Here is a 24,077-nt window from a genome sequence, read left to right as displayed (position 1 = left end):
CACCTGTGCGTTTTTTTGACTAGGCCTATACATTTTTTGATCAACTGTATAGGTCTATGGTTGATCAAAATTGAATAAAACCAAAAGCTGCCTGGATTAATAACAAAAATGCTTCAAAACACATCTAAAACACATGTATGTGCATGTGTTTTTCCACTAAATGCTTCCTCTCTAGGTGCATGTTAGATAATCCTCCTGGCATTGCTCTGTCAGGTTTTACAACCTTGAAATCAATTCAATTCAATTTTATTTATAGTGCCAAATCATAACAAAAGTTATCTCAGGACACTTTACAGACTAGGTTCCCAGGTGCTGTGTTGTGACTAACTAAATACTTAAGATAAGCCAGGCCCTTTTCTTTCTTTCTTTCTTTTCCCCCATACTGCCGTTCTGCTGGGTACAGACCCTAAAATGTTAAACATTTGATAGATATATGCTAATAATAGTAATACATTGTTTAAATATATAAATTAACTAACAATTTGTGAAAAATTTAAAAAGAAACTCAAACTCAATTTCAAAGTGCCATTTTTTCTGTTTTTATTTCACTACGGCATTTAACACATTTCATGTCTTTTTGATTTTTAAGTTGTTATTTTTTTCCTTATTACAAATTTTGTTTCCCAGAGTCACTTTTCATTACACTGGTGTTGTCACTAACCTCTCACCTTTCAGCCAATCCCTAAAAATTAGCTTGTGTCCCATTCTACTCAATGGCTGTAAAGAACTTATTTATTGGTTATGAAGTTTTTTAACATTCTCATACTAACCTCTTAACAAAGATCACAAAGGTTAATGACTGGGGAACCGCTTGATTTGAGAAAAACCTTCAAAAGTTACTTTGACTTAATATTTGTAGTCTAATTTATCAGTTAGATGTGATAATTATAACGCTGTTGTAAGCACATAGCCGCTGTTAGTTTCACCAAAAAGCGCACAGATGTCTCTGAATTAGTTTGATTCATCTCCTGTAATGAGCTGTCATATTTGACAACTTCAGAATTAAAAAAACTTCTAGGAAAACCTAAACTGACATGGCTACATTCTATAATCGTTTATAAATCTGCAGCTATATTCACACCAATTTTTTCTTCAAATCTTCAAAATGGTTATTGGTCATTCCGAAGACAAAAAAACGTCCAATGCATCCAAGGTTGCATCTCACTCGGACGGTCATGCCTTCCTCTCAGGACTGTCTGACAATCGACGAGGATGTGAACCCAAACTGGCTTCCCAACCACCAAAAAACAACCAATCAAGGCCACAGACTGTTATTGTTTATTTTTCATCAGTTTCTACCATCATTTCTGAAGTGGCTTGGTTTAGGTTCTGCCTGCATCTATTTCTTACAGACATGAACTGAAACATTTCCATTTTCAGTGCATGAGTGGGGAAGAAGAGGACTGGACCAGGCCTGCATCTGTCCGTCCTTCAACTAAAGACTTGTGTCCAGTTGTTTAAAGTTGTACTCTGTAAGATTTTTATCTAGTTAATTGTCTGAGTGAGTTAAAACAATGGTGATTGATCATATGACCCACTAATCAAAAAGGATTTCTACTTTCCTTTTTGTCGATTATTCCAATATCTGATGTGTCTGTGGCGACATTCCCAGGCTAAATGTAAATAAGCTGCCATGTTAGTGACGCTGCTGACAGCGGTTGGTCTGCTGACCTAACCAGTAAAGAGGTGAATGTGTTTCAATAAAGTTTACAAATGAGCCAAAAAATACAAACTAAAAAAAAAGGCAACACACTAGTGACCATGCACGTGACAAGATAGAGGCTCTGAAAGAACAGGCATCTTAACGCCAAAGAGGCCGCTCGAAACAAGATATCTCAAATCTTATGGAGTACAACTTTTAATTTGTCTTAAAAGGCCGACAAAGTGAGCTGATGAACCTGGAATTTTTTAAACAGCCCAAATCATTCAAACTGCAAGAACTTCGACATCATAGTGACACATACCCAAGCTAACACACTATTAGATCACCAGGAAAAGATTTAGTATGTCCCAACATAGAATGTCAAATGCAGTATTCCAAAAATACCAGGATGTCCTACTGCGTCACATTCTGCAGCAAGCTAGCATGCTTCTCTGGCTATTATTACCCACAATCCTTTGCGCAGAATATATCAGCATTGAATACATTTTGAAGGCAAAGGCACAGTGTTCTGAAGAAGTAGTATCTTCCATTTGTATGCATACACCATGCAACAGTAAGTACCTCGTAAGGACAGCTGTTGTATATACTTAAAGTAAAAAAAGAAGTATGCGATTTGGAACTCAGCGTTAGTTTCGGTTTATAATGGCGAACATCTGGAGATTTGTTCATCACATTAAGGGTGTGCTGCTTCTTGTAGACAATAAAGTGAATCTGCTGTGCTTCCACACTAACCTTCACTCCTCTGTCCTCACACATTAGTTTTAATTCACCATTTAGCTCACTTTGCGACTCCACCCCATCCACCCTCCAGTCCCCCCACTTCGCCTGGTATTTAGCCTCTCTGTCTCTCCCTCCACGTTCCTGCACCTTTTTATCTCTCCCTCCCTCGATCTCTCCGTTGTCCCCCTCAGGTTTAATGAAGTCTGCTCTTGTGTAATCTTCCTGCGATCGGGCCCTCTCACCTCCCCTCTCTGACTCAGGTGTGTCCTCCAACAGAGAGCCATTGTTCTCGGATCCTCCACTGAAGCCTGCCTGGCACAAGCACACACCTGCAACCAACAATGATACCTTTATTCACCTTACACACACATGAACTCTCACACGACACGCCAACACACAGAGGAACAAACTCTCCGTCAGCATCTGCAAACAGAGGGTTTGAAATCACCTCTCGTTATCTCCGGTGGGGGAATGAACAAAAGAAAAAGTAGCTGGTTGAGGGAGGAAAAGGAGGGAGTGAGGGGAGGAAAATGGCACAGATAACATGGCCAAGTTGTTTGCACAAGCTGGTGTCATATCTGATTACATCGGACAGAGGATCAGCTGGATGGTGTGCAGGGGAGGAGGGAGGAGCAGTGGTGCATTGTGGTACAACGAGCTATTACACCACTGGCGACGCATGGTTAATGTTTAGTATGTATCCGTGACAGAGACATAACTCTATTTGCATTCTCTCGCTCATAGTCTGGCTTCACATGCTCTCAGGCGATAACGTCTCAGAAATCAAAGGTGATCTCCGCTGCACAAAAGCAAAATGGGGATTTCCAATACACCTGCTGCAGTTTGTGTTTGGGGAAATGGCAAACTAATCCTCTTTTTCCTGTGTCCACCATTGAAACCTGAAGTCATGGTGTACCTAAGGGCAGAAAGGGGGGAAGGGGCGATGACAACAGGGGCAGGAGGGAAAGAAAAGAAGGGACAGAATGAAGGAAAAAGCAAAAAAAGAGGGGGGGATGAGGCAGAGGATATACGACAGGATAAAGGGAAAAATGAGGGGTAATGGAAGAAAAGAAAGAGCAAAGGAAGGGGCTCCGTCTCTTGTTGCTGAGATGTCACATCGGCATCACCTGTTAGCGGGTGCAGGCCTGCAGGCAGGCTTTTCAAGGTCTCAGATATCAGTGCATGTGTGTGTGTGCATGCTCTGGCTGTGATAAGATTTCACCTCAACGTGTACAGTAAACACACCGTCTTGCCGCAGGATGAAACGTAGAATCTCTCCACCCATCCCTTAGGTTAGACTGTGAGTGTGTGGGGTGCATTTTTCATGTTATAGCAGTGAAGCACTGAATAAAGGCCTCAAAAGGGTTACCAAGTGTACACAGTGTGTGGCAAAGTAAGACTACAGTACACAGGAGTGTTATCCTTTCCTGTATGAGGCAGTGACTGGGGTTAAATTAGGAGAAAGGTATATGGCTTCTAACCAAACGATGTTCACAACCTCAGCTTTTAGTGCCAGTTCTTTGCCTGAACTCCAATTTGGAAACTGTAAAGTTGTGAAGTATTTTGAGAATAATCTAAGTGGGTTATATGCCTCTCTGACATTGGAACATGGGGAAAAGGGGTGGGGTGAGTGAAGAGGCGGGGTATGGGGGGCTATAGGAGGCCTTTTGTAATTTTACATGTGACAGGAGCGAAGCGAAGGATGGAAATAGAACAATGGAAGAAATGCTGAGCTTCTGAGGAGACCCTCAAAGACTTCCAACTCAGAGGCTGATAAAAGCCCTTCTACTTCATATCCCAGCACCCCCCTCTTCTGTCTCTCAGACACACACACACACACACACACGCACACACACACCCATGCACACAGCTCTCTGAAGAGAATATCTTCAAGCCTTGTGCGCGTGCAGCTGAGCGACAGATCGCCAGGGTGTGACAACGATGATGGTTTCAAGCTGAGGAGACGTCTTGAAACAGAGTCACGGCAGTGTCACATCCTGATCGTGGCGTGATGAAAGCAGAGTAAACATGGTAAACATGCCAGGAAAAGTGAAACAGTCTATCCACAGCTGGGTTGACAGTGGACTCGCTGTACACTGTACACAGGCACAGCTTGTGGGTGAAGTAAACAAAAAATCTGTAATTTATGCAGCATCGCAAGCATAATATTAATAGACTTATCTATTTTTATATTGTATATAAATGTACAGTTGTTTTCATAGGATTTTATCCTAAAATCTTACCACACATGAGTTGTGTGGTAAAATGCGATTAGAAACAGGCAAAAAGTTGACATTAAAATAGTTTTTGGAAAATAAGAGCAGGACATTGACCAGTTATGCCAAAAGCTAACTGCCAAAAGCTCATGACAAAACAACATGATGTGACGAGTTGGACCGCATATTAACAGGTCAATATGCGGTGTTGGGCTTCTTACTTATTAGTCTTTTCAAAGTAATATTATTGCTTATTACTTTTCTGTTAAACCCCAGAAAGTCCTCTGAATGTCAGGGTATTTGTCAGGGGATTCAAACTGGCAGTTTGTATCTAAATGAATCCAGCACAAGCGAGATGAAAAGCACATCTGGCTCAAACTGAATGAATCTGTAGACTGTGGCTTAAACAAAGGCAAATCTGTAAACACTGAGAGGCATACATATTTTCATTCCTTTTTGTCGTTCTTAATTGTGCCCTTTCTTTTCTTTTCTTTTCTTTTTTAAATTAATGTTGTTTCACTTATTGTTTGCGGTTTGTTTGTGTGTTATTTTGTTAGCTTCTACCTGCCTTCTGCCTATATTAGACTGTTGTGTTATGTGGGTTAAATCTTTAAAACCTTTAGGAACAGGGTCTGCAAATTAGCTATGACGAGAAGTCCTACACACACTGCATCGATAGCACTATGTGAAATGGCACATCATTATCCCTGTGAAAAAATAATGGATTGTTGGATTTCCATTCAGTAATTATTTATTCATTTTATTGTTTGCACAATTTAAAAACATACATAAAAAAAGCAAATGATACACTGTGCAGGAAGAAGAAAAGAACCCAGAGGACTTATTTGAATCCTCCACCATGAAACAATTCACAAAGTTATTGAGAATTCAAAATACACAAAATGCAGGAAATAACAAAAGTGACGGTAAACTTATGACAAAATATGTTTGGTAGCAACAATGCTAAGGTAGAGCAGTGATCATTTCCATTTAAAAAACAAAAAACAAAACTGTGTGAGCGTTTAATATGTAAGGAAGTGTGTGAATGTGTGTGTATGGGGTGACAACAAAAGTAAAATTCCAAAGAGTGATTATTACTGTTGGCCTGATGCATTACTTACAATGAATGACTGCCCACATGGCACATCCTCTGTATCTGACATATGTAGAAATAGAAAACAAGTGGGCCTAAGCAACTAAAGATAGCCTTTAAATCTCTCTCTATACCCAAAACTGATGAGCGGGCTTCAGCATCAGAACCTAATGTTTGCACAAAGTCAGCAACAGAGGATTTGGAGAGTCATCACATTGAAACTGCCAGACTCACACACCCTCGTCCTCTGAACAGAGCCCCAAGTAGCTAGCTAGACACCGAAGAAGACACCAGATGTGAACCTGTTTTAGCAAAGACTATCCATTCCCCCAATCTAAAATATCCATCACACTCAACAAAAGATTTTCACACAGGCTCCCTGTCTTAAAACGCTTGATCGTGTGAAAGTGTGATGCGTTTCATGTCTGCTGTCTGTGAGTGTATTTAGCGCCTGAACTTCATGCTGTTGCTGAAGAACTTTCTCTCTTCATATCTTTCTTGGTTCCTTCCTTCTGAACCATGTTGAGAGAGGGAAGCTAATTAGAGTTGCGCGGCTTTGAAAGTTGAGGAGTAGGGATAGTTAGCTGGCGGACTCATAGCGGCTCCCTGTGACATGATTGATTTGGACTGTCACAGCGCTCAGCTGGGTGTCATTTCATGGCGACAAATAAAGGATTACATCGTCTCACGGTAACGCCCCCCCGCCAACGCCGCCATCATTGTTCGTCCCACATCAAAGCACAAAGGAGGCACATTAGCATTTTTAATCAGAGGCGATGCTGGGCGCTGTGCAGGCACCCAGTAATGGATTGTTACTTTAATCTCTGGGCGCCCCCTCTTCTCCCCTTAAAATGATCTCACCCAAAACACTGGGTGCACACACACATTTAGACAAACACACATTCAGTCATGTAAAAGGCCCTGCCGGGGGTTACAGTGTGACCCGGTGGTGGAAAATTAACGAGACCCATCTGCAGTCAGACTTCAATTAGCACTTGAGAGTTTGCCCTCATTTCACTGGACAAAAGTCTGAGCTTCTTTCTAAATCTTTTTTCTTTTTTTTCAGTTCAGCAAACGAGGGCCAGCAGAGGGGCCAGGATGCGATTGTCCTCCTCTGCCTTGTGTATGGCCTCCCTTGGAACATGCAGATGGATAATTAGGGCTATACTCCTGGTGAGAGGACAAAGATGATGCTAATTCCATTCATAAAGGGGTCTTCCGCTAATTACACACGGAGTTGCTCTCTCTACTGAGTGAACAATTGCACAGCTGAGTGGTTAAGGTTAAAGGGAGCAGCGTTCATGTTTGGAATCAAATGAGATTAGCTCTGATTGGTGTGTCCCTTCAGCCCTCTCAGGAATAATTTACCTAATAAAGTACCTGAGCTACCTCTTTTTTTTTTAAATAAATAAAAAATAACCTGAAAGCGAATAAATAAATATTCTCTGTTGACTATTTAGATATTCAGGCACAATATTTTTTTCCTAACCTGATTTAAGCAAAATAGCACAAAGTAGGATTTTATTTTTAATTTGGTGCAAATGAAACCTTCTCAGACTCTCTTTTGTCAGTATTTGGGCCTAAATAACGAGTGACTCATTAATCAGGAGCTGAATGAATGAAGGAGACGGCAGTTTAAACAACCCTTGGTTTAACATGTGTAATCCATAAAGTCAAAGTCATGTATGCTGTATATTAATACCAATTTCCAGAACAACATGTGTTTGTAAACTGATTTCCTCCCGTAAAGAGGTGCATCAATCCATTCATTTCACTACGGCGTGAAAAATCAACGCAAAGGAGACTTGCGTGACATGAGTAACATGTCACATGCTATTGCTGTGTGATAATATGACTGCAAACATACTACTTCAAACTATTCTTGGTGATGCATTCAAGGACACTGTGACATCCGCAAAGAATTGCTAGTCTGCTGGTGCAAGCACTGCATTCATGAGTGATGTCTCAAAAACAAAGACAAACAATAAGCAGACATGGAAGATATCAAAAGTAGACAAAGAATGTGATTGTTTGTTGTAGTATGAAGGTTGTCGTTTGGCGGATGACTCTCAAATCGTGTCCTTGAAGGCACTGACAAGGAAAATGCTCAAAACAATCCCAGTTTTTTAAATCTACTTAATTTAGCAGTTTGGGATAATTGCCATGAAGTTTATGGTAACTATGAGCTGGAGTGAGGTATGATGAGCATAAAAAGTTGAATTATTTTCCACATGCATGGGTGTAGTTGCATTTCAGTACATTTGTCTGTGTATTTGTGTATCGACACACACATCGATGTGTGTGTATATAGGTATGACGTCCCTCTGTGGGGCTGTAGGTGTGCGTGTGTGTGTAGATGCGTGTATGTTTCTGCTTAGATTATCTATTTTTGGTCTTTTAAAAAAATATTCCTATTATTAGTTTTATTATTTTATTATTTTTATCTTTCATATGTGCATTAAAATGTTGTTCCCCATTTCTGAGTGTTAGGGCTAGGTGGGGACTAATAAAATTATATATTTTTCCCAGTTTGCGACCGCTTTACACATAACTACAAAACAATAATAAATGGAATAATCCTTATTTAACCAGGAGATCTCTTGAGATTCATTATCTTTTTAACATGAGGGACCTGGCCACATTGGCAACATACACTTAGTCAGACAACAACACACTTGGTCAGTTTTCAACATTAAATTCAGCACACTAGGAAAGAAGAATGAAATAAATGATATCCTTGTCTATTTGAAACAATTCCCTTAATGAAAGGTTTGTACGTGCTGTTTGAATTAGAATACAAAGGCAGCATTTTATCTTGTAGATTAGTCCCAGGGTGCATCATATTAAAAGGCTATTTTGCTAAATTCTAAACACACTCTGGGGAAGTAAAAGATTATCCATCTATCATCTGGTATGATAGCTGTTAAAAAACACATGGTCCATTGGTAAACTGTGATTGGTTAGCTATTTCAAACAAGTTTCAAATTTCGAGTCAGTGGATTAGAAAAGGGAAATGAAACCAGTTGCTACCTTGAAGGAAATCTTTCTCAAAACTCATCACCACTTGCAGGACTGTAGTACTGGAGTCCAGTCTCAAGTCCTCTTTTTTGAAGCACCTGTCTCAGTCTCTTGTCTTGTTGGACTTTGAATTTTGTTGGATTTGGTTTTGGAGAACTTGGTCAAGTTGTTCCTGGCTGCTGATTCAGGACCAGTTGTACAGAACATTTCCTACATTCTATACATTGATTAGTTTGATATAAGAAAATAGATCAGACTTGTTTATAGATCTATCCTAACTCCTTAATCGCTTTATTAGCACTGGAAAGACACTATTGTCCATTATGGTGTTGAACAGACCTGGACTGGACCTTGATCTGGACTTGGACTTGATTAGGTTGGTCTTGATGACAGCCCTGATCACTTGTGTAAACTACACAAATAAATCATATTTACGATCTGTATTTAACTAGCAAGCTTATACTTCTATCTTATAAAGACAAACACATGAGAGCTAATTATGTTTAAAAAATGCCCAATGCATGCTTACCTTGTGTATATGCAGTTTCACATATTACTTCACTTAGGGCGCACACTGTCCATCCGTACCGTGCCCAAGCACGTTTTACAGCTAAAGTCTAGTTCGTTTGACCAGTGTGAGTGAAACCGCTTGCCGTTCAAGGCCCGTTGGGGAGAGATGGGCTTTTGTAAAGCACGTTTGCACGAGCACGAGCGTGCGCACGTGTATGAACACGAGGCCTACGGCAGTTCTGACGTCATTTTATGTGCACCTGTTCGTACATAGAAAAAAGAAGGAATGACCATGCACGGACATTTAAAACAATGGTTGCGAAAGGTTCACGTTGGTGTGATGCGGAGGTGGAGTGTTTACTGCAGATTTGGTCGATGAAAAGATTCAAAAACAGTCGGACGCACAAAACCTCCAAGGTCCACGGAAAGATTTGTAAACAAAGCGATGCAGCGCGATGTGTTACGGCGTGATGACGTATAGGCAGCAAGAAGCATTTACCGAGGCCCAGATAGTTTGAGTACAAACGGGCCTGGGTTGCAGGGGGAGAGGGAGGGGGGGACAAGTACCCTAAAGCTGAAGTGAGTGCGCCCTTACTGACGTATTGCTACCAAATGATCTACGGTGTCAACCTTTCCTTTGGGAACATATCATTCTTCATGAACCTCCACTTTGGCTCATTGCAAGAGAGGAAAAATTGAAAATCGGAAAACAATGAAAGCAAAGGAGTTTAGTGTGGCGGCTGGAAGACACAGGCCTTATCTGCATGATCATCACTATGGCACACGCTAGTGATCAAATACGAAAGGGGGCTAAATAATAGATCACATTGGGCTGTCACTGCCTTTTGTTTTGATGTGAGCACTGAGATAAGGCAGAGAATGTGCCTTGCAGTTTAACTTACAGACTACTGCTCATTTACAGTAGTGTGGCACATTTGCCCTGTCACCCACCGCACATGACTCGATTTGGGAAGAGAAAGGAGCGGGATAAGAGAGAGCTGTCACACAGAGATGATATGATCGCTCCTAAAATTAGATGGTGATAACATTTTCTGGAGAGAGACTGAATGAAAGTGAACACACTCAGGCAAAGGTTGTGTCACCCCACCGCAACTGGTAAGAGGATTTTGAAACATTTGAAACGGCGACTATGATGTACACGGAAATGAAAGAGACAAAAATACAGGAGGGAGCAAACGGGTGCTGATTACAATGTTGAGGAAGAAAGAGAGAAGAGGCGAGGGGAGAAAACAAACTGGAGTCATCATCGCTAACCATGTTATCATACTTTGATGTGTCAGTGGCATACACGATGTATTTCTATCATTTATGACTTTAAGTGAACACATGATGGCAGAGGATTACATTTGTCAGAGCGGTGGGGGCTTTGAAAGAGATATGCTAATTTAGCCAAGGACCAAAAGAACAACATCAAATATGTACCAGTGAATAGCCGAGGGACTTTCAAGTCTTAATATCCTTCAGAAGTGCTTTATCTTCGCACCACAACCTGCATTTACAGCACAAACAGGAAAAGAGCCAGTTGTAGCTTCAAAGCACCGCTGGTCCGTGAGTTTAATTCCAGATCAGGCTCAATAAAGGTTATCAGCTGGACCGCTAATGAAACAAAGGCGAGTGCACATATGCAAACGTTGTTAGCATGTTTCGCGCCGCCCCCTCTTTCTCTTCTCTTTTTCCTCTCTCCTTCTTTCATGGTAGACGTTTGATTATTATTTTTTTTTTTGCCAGCATTTTAAGTTCTGCATCAAAGTGACTGGAAACAATACCCGACCCGCCTGACTCTGACTCTCTTCTCGCTCTCCCGCAGTCAGCGTTTGGAATCATAGCAGGGTGGTGCTTGTTTGATAGCTTGATAGTCATTTGTTTTGATCTGCGACGCCTTTGTCTCTGTTTGGGTCTGAAACAATAAGAGATTAGAACCCTAGACTGAGGGTGCATGCGCGAGAAAGAACAAATGCTTTCTTTGTTGTTTTCCTTTCAAGTTTGCTCCTTTTTTTGCCACAAATCTAGCAATCTTTTTTTTCTGCCTCCGAGTGACTCGCTGTGCTCTTAAAGCCCCCCAAAAAGCCTCTCTCAGAGGGTTGTTATGAGCTGGAGCAATAATGATTTTGAGCTGTGGCATACGCAAAAAGGTTGCCTCACTAACTTTCTAGCACACACTGACAACAGGCAAAATTGGTTCCTGTGGTTCAATGATGGTATCCCAATTATAAAACCATGAACACGGGGAGAAGGGATGCATGACGTGAGCATCACAGTTAGCAGAGTGGTGATCGAATAGGGACCATATTTAAGATCTTTTTCTCCGTCTTCACCATCAAACATCAAGGAAAGAGACAAAGAAGAACAGGAAGAGAGAAAGTGCAGTCTACCAGTAGAGGCCTTGACTGAAGATGAAAGCTTTCTAGGAATCAAAGAAGCCCCATCACTCATTATACCTTGGTGGGATGCCTCAATTCCCATTCACCACAGTCACAGCACAGGATGCCACACTAGAAGTGGACAGAGGATTCAAAGAGAAGGTCAAAACTTATCTCAATCCTTTCTTTGGAATTAAGGTTGTCAAACACAAGCCTGGACATCTCAAACAGTTTTGCTTTCCCAGGTTAAAATACCAGGAATTACAGCCTCAGTGGGATGGGGGTGATTCAAATGGGAATTGCAATGTCCTAAAGAAGCAGAATCATTGGGTCAATAGACAATATGACTGCAGCAAGGCTAAAGACGCACCTTCGACTCATATGAAAGAATCCAGACACAGGTATCTCTGTCTCTTTCCTCAGAAAGGCCAAAGATAAGGCTGTACGGAGACACAGAGAGCTACAGTGGAGAGAGCACAAGTTATGGCAGGGTTGGCAGGGAGGTCAGCCATTTTAATAAGCAGGACACACAATCTGATAAGGATGTGACTCCACATTGACACACTTTGTCTCTCCGGCAATGTGAGGCTCTACCCGGACAGTCACCTGCCCTGCCTCATTTCCTCCCATCAGGCCTCCCCCTTTCCCCACCTCCCCTCCTCGTCCCCTCCCATCCCTCTGTTGTTTCGTTTTATCTCTGGGAAAAATAATGAAAGCAAGCACTTGCAACCACGTCTCCATTGATGTTCGAATACACAACCAGCAGATTCAAAAACACATTCTGGGATCAAAGTAAAAAGGGGAGGGGGGGGGGGGGGGGGTGTCTTCTTCCTTCCAATGAAATTATGAGCGCAGGAGTCTAGGGTGCAGAGCTCATTTGCTAAGACTGTGAGGCAAATAGTCGTTAAAGAATGGCCTATAAGTAGGCATTAAATGGAAATGCCTGCGATTTCTGTGGATTAGCATAAGAACCTTTTCTTGCCAGGCCAGCTAATAATATTCATTTAAAATAAATACATGGGAAACGAATCTGTTTGAAAAGCGGGGCGATTGCACATATTTACTGAAGGGGCCGTCGAAATGAAAGAATGGAGATTCACCGACTGCTCGGAGGGATGTGGACCGGCGAATCGTCAGTTCTTTGAAGTTCCAGAGACTAGAAAATTAAAGTCTTTACAAAAAATTAGAGGAGGAGAATGGTTTTTTGATTCAGCAGGCTCGCGAGGGAACACAAGGCTGAAGACGTCAAGTACTTTTAGTAATGTTAAATTAATGTGTTAATCTCGTTTATCATAATGGAGTCACACAGCAGATAACCTCTCATCTTTTACCTATGGCAGCAGTGACTTCCTATTGTCCTACGAGGAACTGAACCGCACCGCCATGAGATTCAGCCCCTGATACAGCATGTAACAGTAATGAGAGATGTGAAAGTTTTATTTTGTTTGCAAAGTCTTACATCTGTGACATGAAAAAGTGAGCTCTCAGTAGTCCAAACACATCAGGCCTCTGTTGCTCATAGGTTCTCTGTTGCTTGTAAGTTCATAGGCCAAGCCAATTAAAATGACCCCCCTACCCCTCCAAAAACAAACACACCCGCACAAACACACTTCCACAGGGTCTTGTTTATATACCCTGTGTCAGCAAATGTGTCAATGTGTGTCTTGTGTGCGCCGGCTTCTAATGATGCTGGCCCATCATGATGGCCCAGTCAGACACTGACAGCCAAGCGCTAAAGTGGAGGAACTCCAGCCGTTTCTATAGCTACTGTGGAGTTCAAAGGCGGCCATCTTTTTCTGAGCATAACAAGAGAAGAAAGAGGCCATCACAGAGCAAGAGACCAAAGACGACCTCCAGGGTTACACGTCAAGCCTAGCCCTCTCGACCCACAGACCCTCACAGCCCCCCTTACCCCATGGTGGGAAGGCATGGTCCCAAGATCTGTGGTTGAACTGTCAGAAGCCTCAGACGGGGTCAACAGAGCCAGGTAAAGATCCTCCTATCAGTATTATATTAGCCCACTTTCTTAAAGTCAAGGCTTTGAAGTGACACCAAAGTCTGTTGCAAGTATCTCTCATCTTATGTCCTTTTTTCTAAAACACTGCAGTGTCGACATTTCAAGCATCTTTCAGCGTTTAATGTTGAGCCTTTGATATTTTTTTAAGACACTAATTTTAACATCTTCAAGGGAGAAGTGAAGTCTCTGCATTTGGGTTCTTTTGTCTGCTGTCTTCTGCCCTTTCTCTCTCTTTATGATATGAAAAGATCTTAAAAGGAGAACTTGTTCAAAGGCGAATCCCCATCAAAAGTAATGCAGAATGTGCTTTTTGGTGACATTTTTGCTACTTGGCCATTTTAACATGATGCCTGTCATCCTAGGGCTACTTCTTCCGCTCTCAAAAAGAGATTTTACAAAGCACATAGAAGACTGCATTTTAAGAGGCAAACAAACTCAGATTGGGAAACCTTTGATAAATGATCATGTAAAGTTGAACAGCAACCAACACAGACTAAAGCCAAAATTTATGTTGTGAAATGTGAGGTATTCAGCATTGAGTGTTGAGGCATCCACCACACATCTGGTAGAGAAATCATCTCAGTATCTATTCTGTGAAACTGAAGACATATGGACTTACAAAATTTATTGACGAGGGAGTGGGATAAAGGAATGAATGCTGAAATAGGGAAAAGCACAGCAAACTTAAATCGTGAAGTTTCCATCACTCTATCCAATTGCAATGTGAAGACTGGATACTTAAAGACAGGCACAGACCAACCCGACTTCAAAGAACTAGTGGTGACTGTTGCGTCCCGTCACGTTGCCTTGAAGGACAAGTTCAGTTTAGTTTCATAATACAATTAGATATACGTATTTCATATGTATGCGTCATTGGTCACCATAATAATTCCTTCTTTCCATATGAGCTTTGAATAGATCCTTCCCAATGCAACTACAACCAAAATGTGTATTCAGACAGCATGTGGCATCATAACATACAAAGTCATTGGAAAGATGTCAACAGATGCACGTGGCACAAATTGAGCCAATGAAGCGTCCACTCAAGGTTGAAAACTTTCCAGCTTGAAGAACAAATTAAGACTGATTTAGGGGTCTTTATGAATCTACATCATAAACATACAGACATGAGAGGAAATCAAAGACAGACCATTGGAACGTAAGTCAGAGCTGACACACGCACACAGAAACACTATGCACACACAGTCAGTGTGGCTAGCTACAGCTAATGTACAATTAATAAAACTAACTAAAGATTGCGCATGCTGTCCGGCAGTCAAATTTGTGCAAGGCAAAAATTTGCTTTTCTTACCGTCTAAAGGTGAGGGATAACGTTCAGATTCGGCCACTGGTAATCAGTCAGAGCATGTTCAGACATACCTAAGCTCTGCATTACAAAACACAGCCTCCTCAGTCATTTGAATGTAGACCAGTCCGGCGATGCAACTTTGGCGGGTAACATTGTAAAGTTACTAGCCAATTTGGCTGGTGATGAATAAGGCAAATAACACTGCGTCTGTTTGCAGAAACAATGCATGTCAGTGTTGCCAAAACACTTGGGCCGTTTTGCGTATGTGTCCTTATTTTTACCGAATCTTAATCTGGCAACAAAGCTTGTAGAACTAATCCTACCTTTCTCATGAAAACTATGTTGTGATGTGTCATTGAACTATTGGCTACGTGTCAAGCGTACGTGATATTGTTTACGAGTGAGCTATGCTGAAATGGAGAAGATTAACGGAACAGCGCGGAACTAAAAAAAAACAGCTGAAAAATTAAGTAGTAAAGCGGAGGAAGGCTGCAGACAATGGAGATGAAAGAGGAAGGAAAGAGGAGAAAATGAGGACTTAATTCTAAATAGCTGACGGGACCAAGAAACAAATATCGTGTAGGGATTGCACAGGGACTTGAACAAACGATCCTCTGGTTCCCATGCCCAGTCCACCATGGACTGATCTGAAGAATTTTCTTATCTGTACAGTTTTAGTGAGTAGCTTGAGCAGTTAGCATTCATTTTTTAGGATCATCTTACTGTATATCTGACATCAACGCAAATAATAAACAATTTAAACGATGCTTAAATGTATTCAGTTGCACTCTTAATCTGTTTTTTTCCCCTGGAAAGAATTTGGCTTGTGGAAAATCTAACTGGCTGGTTACATTAAAAATCTATTAGCCATGTTGGCTGGTGATCAAGAAAGTTGATTTAAAGCCCTGGTAAGCCGACAAAAACAGTTGAAACTGGCTCAACTATTTCTGCAACCTATTCTTATCAACAGGTTTTTACGATATCTTACGAACACTTATGCACAGGGGGGTGGTTAGGTTTAGCCATCAAAACAGTTTAGAAAAAAAGGTTGGGGTTTGGTTTATTAGTTCCAGGACACAAACACCGGTGCTCTAGATAAAAAGCTTGTCTTTTGGGACCCATCAACCCTGACTCTCATCCTGATTTTGGCGCTCTTACACTGCATCACATGACTTCCTTAATTGCTCTAGACGTAATTTCTACAGTAATAAATGCTTAACATGATATCCTCTGGCAAGACACTATGGTGACACTATGGTGACTGTATCATAGTATAATAAACTGCTGTGCAGTGCTTTGGTATCTAACAAAGGTTGATTGATTGAATTAATTCTAAGACAGATCATAACTCTGGGTATCTTCGTACGAAAATCACTCTTTGTATTTTTGTGCTGATGGATTCTTCCTGGTTATTGGTCTTGTTTCCATCCTCTCTTGACTAAACCTCAACAACACACTCTGTAACAGGTGTGATGCAGCCATCTTCCCTTCCCTTCCCTTCTCTGCTCCTTTTCTTGCTCTTTTTCAGCCAAGGATACCAGTTTGTATGTATGGAATCATCAAACAAAAGTGAGCTCCACATCACATCAGGTAAAGAAGGCATGCCCGGGCACTTCTAACAGCCTCCCAAAGATGTCTGTTTCAAGTCCTCGCAAGAAGGCTGCCTCTCATTGAAGTTCAAATGGATAGCTCTTGGGCACAAGCTTTCCGGGGGGGGAGGGAGGGAAGCTTGCTCACCTCTGTACCAAACTCACTCATCCTACCAGGGATGTACGTGAAGGGGAAAAAAACTAAAATTGCAGCTCATGGGCAAAGCAACTGATTCCTTCTTTTCTATATCTCAAGTAGCCCCCGATCCCCTCTTATCACCCAACCGCCCCTCACAGCCCCCACCCCCTTAAGCCACTATTGCAGTGTCAACAAAATTGGGGCTAAGAATGTGGATGTCTGATGAAAATCAGCTTTCTCAATGGAATCCTCACATGAAAAGAACAGCGCCTTAGCACATATTTCCGTATCATTACGACCCCCATCTATAGCGAAAATAAAGTAATCGTCTCGTTATTGGTGCCTTGTTATCCACAGTGTGCCCCAGCTGAATGGTCTTCCGCCATGAGGACCTGCCATTGAATAAAGACAATTAAACTACAAAGGGCTCGATTACAACTCTGCCACTTTGATGAGGGAACAATAATTCCACCAATACCAATCCTTGTGGGTTCCTCAGGGTTAAACATTTGGGGGAAAACAGTGTTAAGCTGTATCAAATTAAGTCAGAAGGGGGAAGTTCATTTAATAGCTTGGAACTCCCAATCTCACACTAAATATCTTTTCCCATGAGCCTTTGCCTGCTGCGCCCCTCCTCCTTCCCTGCAGTGAGGCCTAATTTTCCTGTTTTTACCAAGAAGATTTCACGGTTCACAAGATCAAAAGCTTGCATAAGCTCTGCGTTTGTTTACATCAGCCTACACCCGGGCAAATAAAGTCATGTTGACTATCTTTCTCTTTCGCTTTCCTGGCTTGCATTCGTCCATGACCTAACACCTCCACTCACTGTATATCCTCTACGTATTTTCTCCTTCCAACTCTCCCAATTGTATAGCAGAAGCATTCATTTCCTGAACTTGGCCTCTATTCATGAAGCGATTCCAACGAGTTTACAGCTAAAGCAAATGCTAAACTTGGATTCTCTGAAATTGCCGTCTCAATCTATTATAACAGTGTCTCCTCTGTCTCCACGTAGTTCATTTTGACACAGCCCAAATGAGGTCCTCTGACATTTGAAATGGAAGTTTGACAAGAGGGACAAAAACAACCACAAAATCAACACATTAATAAATAATTTGTTTGCCTTGTCAGTGTCCCATTTTGACAAACCACAGGCCATCCTTCCTGAAAGATGTCTGTGATTCATTTAGGGCTGAACTGTCTTTAATGAACACATCTCTTTGATGTTTGGTTGAGTTTTTACATGTCTTTATAGTTCCTTTGTTTTATAATTTTCCACTGATTGGAGTCTCTTACATAATAAAAATCAAATATCATGTGAACAAACATCTTGAACAAACTGCTTGAAAATTACCAGTGGCGCCGGCATCTGTAATCCTGTACGCACAGTGCTTACTTTTTTTTTGGGAGAAATTGCGACACATTTACAAGTTTTCTCTGCACTGTAAGTGTGAGTGTGATTTCTGTGCACCTCAGAGGTTTAATAAACCGGTTAATGCAAAAACTTGTCCTCGACTTGTAAGTAAAAAGAAATGCAGTGAGCATGTGTAGCTATACAGAACTGTGAATAAATGGCTGCCAAACCTAAAGCTATACGGTGAACCTGACATTTTTGTCATTGTGTGTTATGTGGGCGTTTATTTTATATTATTTATTTATCTGTTTATTTTTGAAGGGAGACTGCACAATTAAAAGTAATTGCACTAGAGCTAGCAGCTAATTAAAATCTGTTGTCCCTGAGCAGGTAGACAAAGACAAATACAACAAACAACAAACAAATACTAAACCATACTAATACATTACGTTAAAGTTGTTTTCATATATTTAATTGTCTTTTAAGTTACTGTCTATCAAAGAGTGAGTTAAAAACAATGGTGATTGATCATATGACCCACTAATGAAAAAACACTTCTACTTGCCTTTTTGCTGAGTATTCCAATATCCGTGTATGTGGCGACATTCACTCCCTAGATGTAAATAGGCCGCTGACAGCGTTCACTAGTAATCGGAAATTGGGAACTTCCAACTTCTGAGTCAGGCTTTTAGTAAGAAGAAGTGGAATAGGAACATGAGTGTGTGTATGAATTTAAGAGGGTAACGTATAGGGGACAGATCGAAGTAGAGGTGAATGTGTGTCAGTTAAGTTTACAAAAGAGCAAAGAGTTACAGCTTACGACCATCTCAATTCTAACGGAGCACAACTCAATACATTACAAATCCATTGTGGTGTGTGTGTGTGTGTTTGTCACTGGTCTACCAGATCGTCTTGCTCCTAGCTGTGTGTGGTGTATGCGTGACTCTCTCAAGCTACTCTGTTTGGTTGGCATTTGAAATGCATACAGAGCTAATCACAGTTTTATTGTGGTGTTGCATCGACAACGTTAGTTAAAAAAAAAACATTAATCAATCATCTTACTCGATGAGTAGACTGTGTATGTGCACACGTAAAAAAGACAAAGATATGAAAAAAAATAGAATGTGACCTACGATGAAACAGAATCCTGACGGTGCCACTGAATATTACATGTTGCAGTCATTAGTTCAAATATGTGCCTTTCCACACGTTATCGCCCTCTGCAGTCACAAGAGGTCTACAGTAAAGATGCTGACGTTGTTATGGAAGGTTATGCAGAGGCCACACATACCAAGTATGTGTTTTCCTTCTAAAATTGAGTAAAGTTTTAATGCAATCCAATTGAAATATATGAAGTTACAGGGAAACTTTTGTTACCACAATTGCCAAATTTTATCATGACCCAGGCTGCAGGAGTACATGTTACATGCTTACGCAGCGAAAGAGAAAAGTCTTTCCTTGTTCCCTTCTAATCTACAGGAACCTCATCTCTGCACTCCGCATTCATGAGAGCTACAAAAGGAGGCTGCTATACTAGGGAATTGCTGAAAATAGCAAGTGTGGCTTGCTTCTTTGGTAATTTTTGAAAAAAGCCTGTATTTTGTAAAATAAAGTGTTACCAAAAATTGCTTTTGTTTGGCCTTGCAATATATCATTTCTCAACAAGCCATGTTAGTCACAAAAAGTTTGCTTCAAAATGCATATAACAATGAAAATGAAATTGCTCTTTGACATGAATTTGACAGCAATTAATCTAAACAAAGGAAGTAACGGATCGAGGAGTATTGTTGAGGTCACATATTGTCAGAAGTTGACCCAAGATCCACATTTTTTCAACTCTTGGTACTACATCTGTTCCACATCAGATATGTTCATCTGTCATCACTAACCGTGGCTCTTTGTCCTAGCTAGCATCCCTCCCTCCTGTATTTAGCATTACCAGATGCTGAAAACCAAATATTCATACAAAAAGTCAGTCAGGGGCACATTTCACAAAAGTGATTTGCTGGCATTGCTTACGCACAGACGCAAATTGCGGCAGCATCACAGTTTCCTTTTGGGCTCCAGGCTACTTCAGCTCCATACCATATTACTAATATACGAACAACAAACTATAACATGTCAAAACTTTTGTACATTTAGAGTTCTTTTTTATAATAAATGATAATATATTATGCAAAGGAATAACTGTGTACTTCAATCATGGTACACCTGGCAATAATGTATTGCTAATCAGCACTGACCCATTGATGCTACACCAGCCACAGCTGGCACATATGATTGATACCAGAAAAAGACATTCGTAAACCGGCATCACTTTTCTATTCTTTACAGCAGGGGTCTTCAATATTTTTAGGCCGAGGACCCTTAGAGAGACGATGCCCTACTACAAATATTGTAATTAATTCATAATGATGTTCTGGGCCTCTTTGAATACCCTGGTAGCAGCGAGAGCACAGCGGCACAGGGGTTGTTTAGTTGAATATGTTAGTCAAGTCAGCTTGACTCATTGATCCTTTATCAGGTTTGTGACAATGAGAATCTATGGCCCCGACCATGGCTCTAATATACTGTATATCAAATCAAATCAAATCAAACTTTATTTTTAGAGCACATTTTAAATGACCAACGGTCGACCAAAGTGCTGTACTGTTCAGCAAATCAATACAACACAACTAGAAAATAAAATTTAAAAAATACACATAAAACACAGTAGACAGGTGTCATGCTCAGCCTGAATTAAAAGCCATGGAGAACAGGTGGGTGTTCAATAAGGACTTAAAAACCTCTAGGGTCTGGCCTGACACATATGTAGCCTAAAGGCTCATATATGCTTCCATTCCGTGCGTAAATAGAGACGTACGTTATCAATGTTTTAAACGTCACGCTCTCATGCGTCCTCTCTCTTAAATATGAAAGCAAAATATCCTCTAGAGGGCGTCTCTAAGATTCAAAAGTGACTCCAATAAAGTGTGAAAAAAAAAGTTTTTGACAACCAGAAACATGGCGGCCATGGAGGAGAGAATGATCCTGTGTCTGTTGAAAAGGAGGTGGTGGTCTGTGAGTCACCAAATACATCCCATAGTGTGGACAGAGAATTCCAGACATTGGTTTTACAGATGAGAGAAAATGATGACGAACGTAGCTTTTGGTATTTCAGGATGTCCGTCAAGGGTTTAATGAATTGCCCGCTTCTGCTATTCACGGCACTCTTTGTGTACAGTGCCTGACACTGCCCCCACAATATCTGGTGGTACTGCAACCTTTGGTCCGTATCAGTACGCATCTGTGAGCTAGCTGGGCATGGACAGAAATACGGACAGAAATAGGGACGAAATGTACGCAGAGTATAGACAGAAGGCTCCGTCCGTATGCGTATCTAACGTAGAGCATAAATAAGCCTTAACGGTGCTGTGTTTTGATGAATCCATTGTGCTGTCCGTGGTGCTGAAGAAGCAGACACATTTGTAATTGCGTCATTACCTCTCTTAGTCCCTTTTGTCAGTTTTGCCTCGGAACTATAATATTATCTTAACTATAGATTATATAGCACGTAACATAAAGGCACCGGTTTCTTACTAACCACGTCGCAGATAGCAACGTTTTAGGATAATGATTCATTTCAGTATCATGAAATGAATCAATGCAAATGTGCAAGCTCTCTTGTAGGACACTCTTTCCTGACATTGTCAACAAGGACGGATGACAAGCCAGGACCAACCAATGAGCATTTCACCAGAGTGCAACTCTACTGGGAAAGTAAATATGAAAAACTGTGTGTTCAGACACACCGATGGCTGAAAACATGACACAATAAATAGATATGTCCACTTCATATACGACTTGGATATCCAAAACATCTGCAGTACATTGATTTGGTGTCAATACCTCAATAACAAATGCTTCTTTTTTTATCTTGTGGCTCATGCTTTGATGTTTAACAGTCACATGGGGATAAATCAATTGAAGGAGATAGAGCTATTGATTTTGGTACACTAATGGAAAACATCTACAAGTGAGGTTATATGTTTACTAAGAGGTTTGATTTGGTTGAAAGCTCTCTTGGCTCGTTAACCAAAGTACTGTAGATAAAGTACAGTAGGTGAAGGGGAAGTGGCTACACTAAAAAAGTTAATCAAACAACCTTCAAACTGCTGCTGCATCACAAAATAACACCTAGAATTACTGAATGATGATATTTTATGGTGTAAGAGTATCTAAGGGTGGAGTTCCTTCTCTCTCTATAAAAACAGGCCAACAGGACCAATAAATGTACATTCAACTTTTACCTCCCACAATCGGTGGGAATTACAAGGATCTCGGACCATAATACTTCCCACAGTGTATGTAAAGTTTGGTCTCGAGCAGAATACAAGCCAAAGGTGTGCAACGGAGAATGGAATGCACCCCCACCCCCCACCCCTACCAGGCATTTGGACAACAACTGATGAATGTGGGTCGGGGCTGGCACACCTCAGAGACAGAAGAGGAAGAAGGTGGAGCAAAGCAACGGGTTCTGGTTCTCATGAAGGCTTTATAATGGCGAGACCAGTGCCAGCAGATGAGGTGCCCAAGGCGTACAGAGTGAAAGAGTTACAGCAGGGGAGTGTGCACCACTGAGTACCAGCCAGAACACAGAAACAGAAAATGTGAAAGGGGGAAAGTTTTGGATAACTTTTTTAATAAGCAAAGATTTTCACTTCACAAAGTCATCAGTCAAAATATGTGAATGTCCTTCTGAAGAGACCACAACTACGGCTTTTCTGCTTCACACAAGAGCTCTTGTTTGTATGTACAGTATGTGTTTACGTGTATACAGAGTATTGTTTTTACATTTATATAAATATTTTATTTCAAGAATAGCCGAACCGCTGCCTGGGGAGGAGTCCAATTTGAAGATGATTACGAGAACGTATGTCCCTCCGCTCATCGCAGGAAACAAACAGTCCGACTCTGAATTTAACTCAACAAACAAGAACCATATGCTTGTCTTTCCTCTCCCGTCATCCCCTCCCACCACCCTCTTTTCCATGAGAAACATGTAAATACAAAGACCCAGAAACACATGTGGTTAGTCATAAAGCTGCAAATGTAGCCCCCCTCTACTCGTTTTTCTTCTTCTCTCTGTTCCGCCCCCAGCCTCGACCTCCTCACCCGAGAAACAAACCCGCAAAAAAGGAGGGAGAGAGGAGGAAAAACTGAAGAACAGGAAAACAACAAAAAACAAGAACAAAGAATGTTGGAGGGGATCACAGGATTGGGAAACTGACTTAATTGCCTGTGTGTGAAAAGCAAAGGAGAAGAGGGACAAGCTGGCGACAGAGAGCCAGTAGAAGAAAAAAAAACAGAGCTGCTGTGGGCTCCTGCAGACTGCAAAGCCATTTCCTCACAATGGTGGCCTCTTGTCGTGCCAGGGGGGGCATGTTGGCCCATCAGTGAGTGGCATGTGAGATGAAGACAGTGCCACTGCAATCCTCATTAAGGGACGGCTGAAATGTGCGGTTGTCCATTAGCTTGTTTGGACAGATTCCCTCAGAGGCCGCCATTTTGTGCCCGCAACTTTCTACCGTCTCATCCAACTTGGTCTCTTCCCATCATCAAGGCTGATTAGCCTAATCGTATGTGCTTTAGGGGTAGTTATCTTCTTGGGCGTTAGATGAAAATGGCTTGCAGCTGGGTTGTGTACAGCTCAATCTCTAACAGGTGCTGGGCTCTGTGGGTAAAGAGTAAACAATAGAAGTTAAGCCCCGAGCTCTGCCAGGCTGAGCGTCAGGCTTGAGGGCTCACACACCCATAACCCAGGTGACTGCAGAGGTTCGTTTAGGTATGCGTAAACTCTTGGTGTGATTTAACTTGTTTTGGAAATAAATCAAAGGAAGGTTTAGATCAGGGCTATTCAATTGGCGGCCATATCCGGCCCGCAAGGGAATATTTTCTGGCCCTTTTTGTAGAAGCCTGTGTGAAACCGTAATTCATGGCTGTGGTGGCCGATGTTGACTGCCGTCCTCTTTGATCTCAGCGCGTCAAATGGGAGACTTGCTCCATGAACTCCCTGAAGGTGCAACCAC

Source organism: Echiichthys vipera, assembly GCF_963691815.1.
Source record: "Echiichthys vipera genome assembly, chromosome: 2".
NCBI classification, from domain to species: domain Eukaryota; kingdom Metazoa; phylum Chordata; class Actinopteri; order Perciformes; family Trachinidae; genus Echiichthys; species Echiichthys vipera.
The sequence above is the reverse complement of the archived record's forward strand: the minus strand, read 5'-3'. Positions refer to the sequence as shown.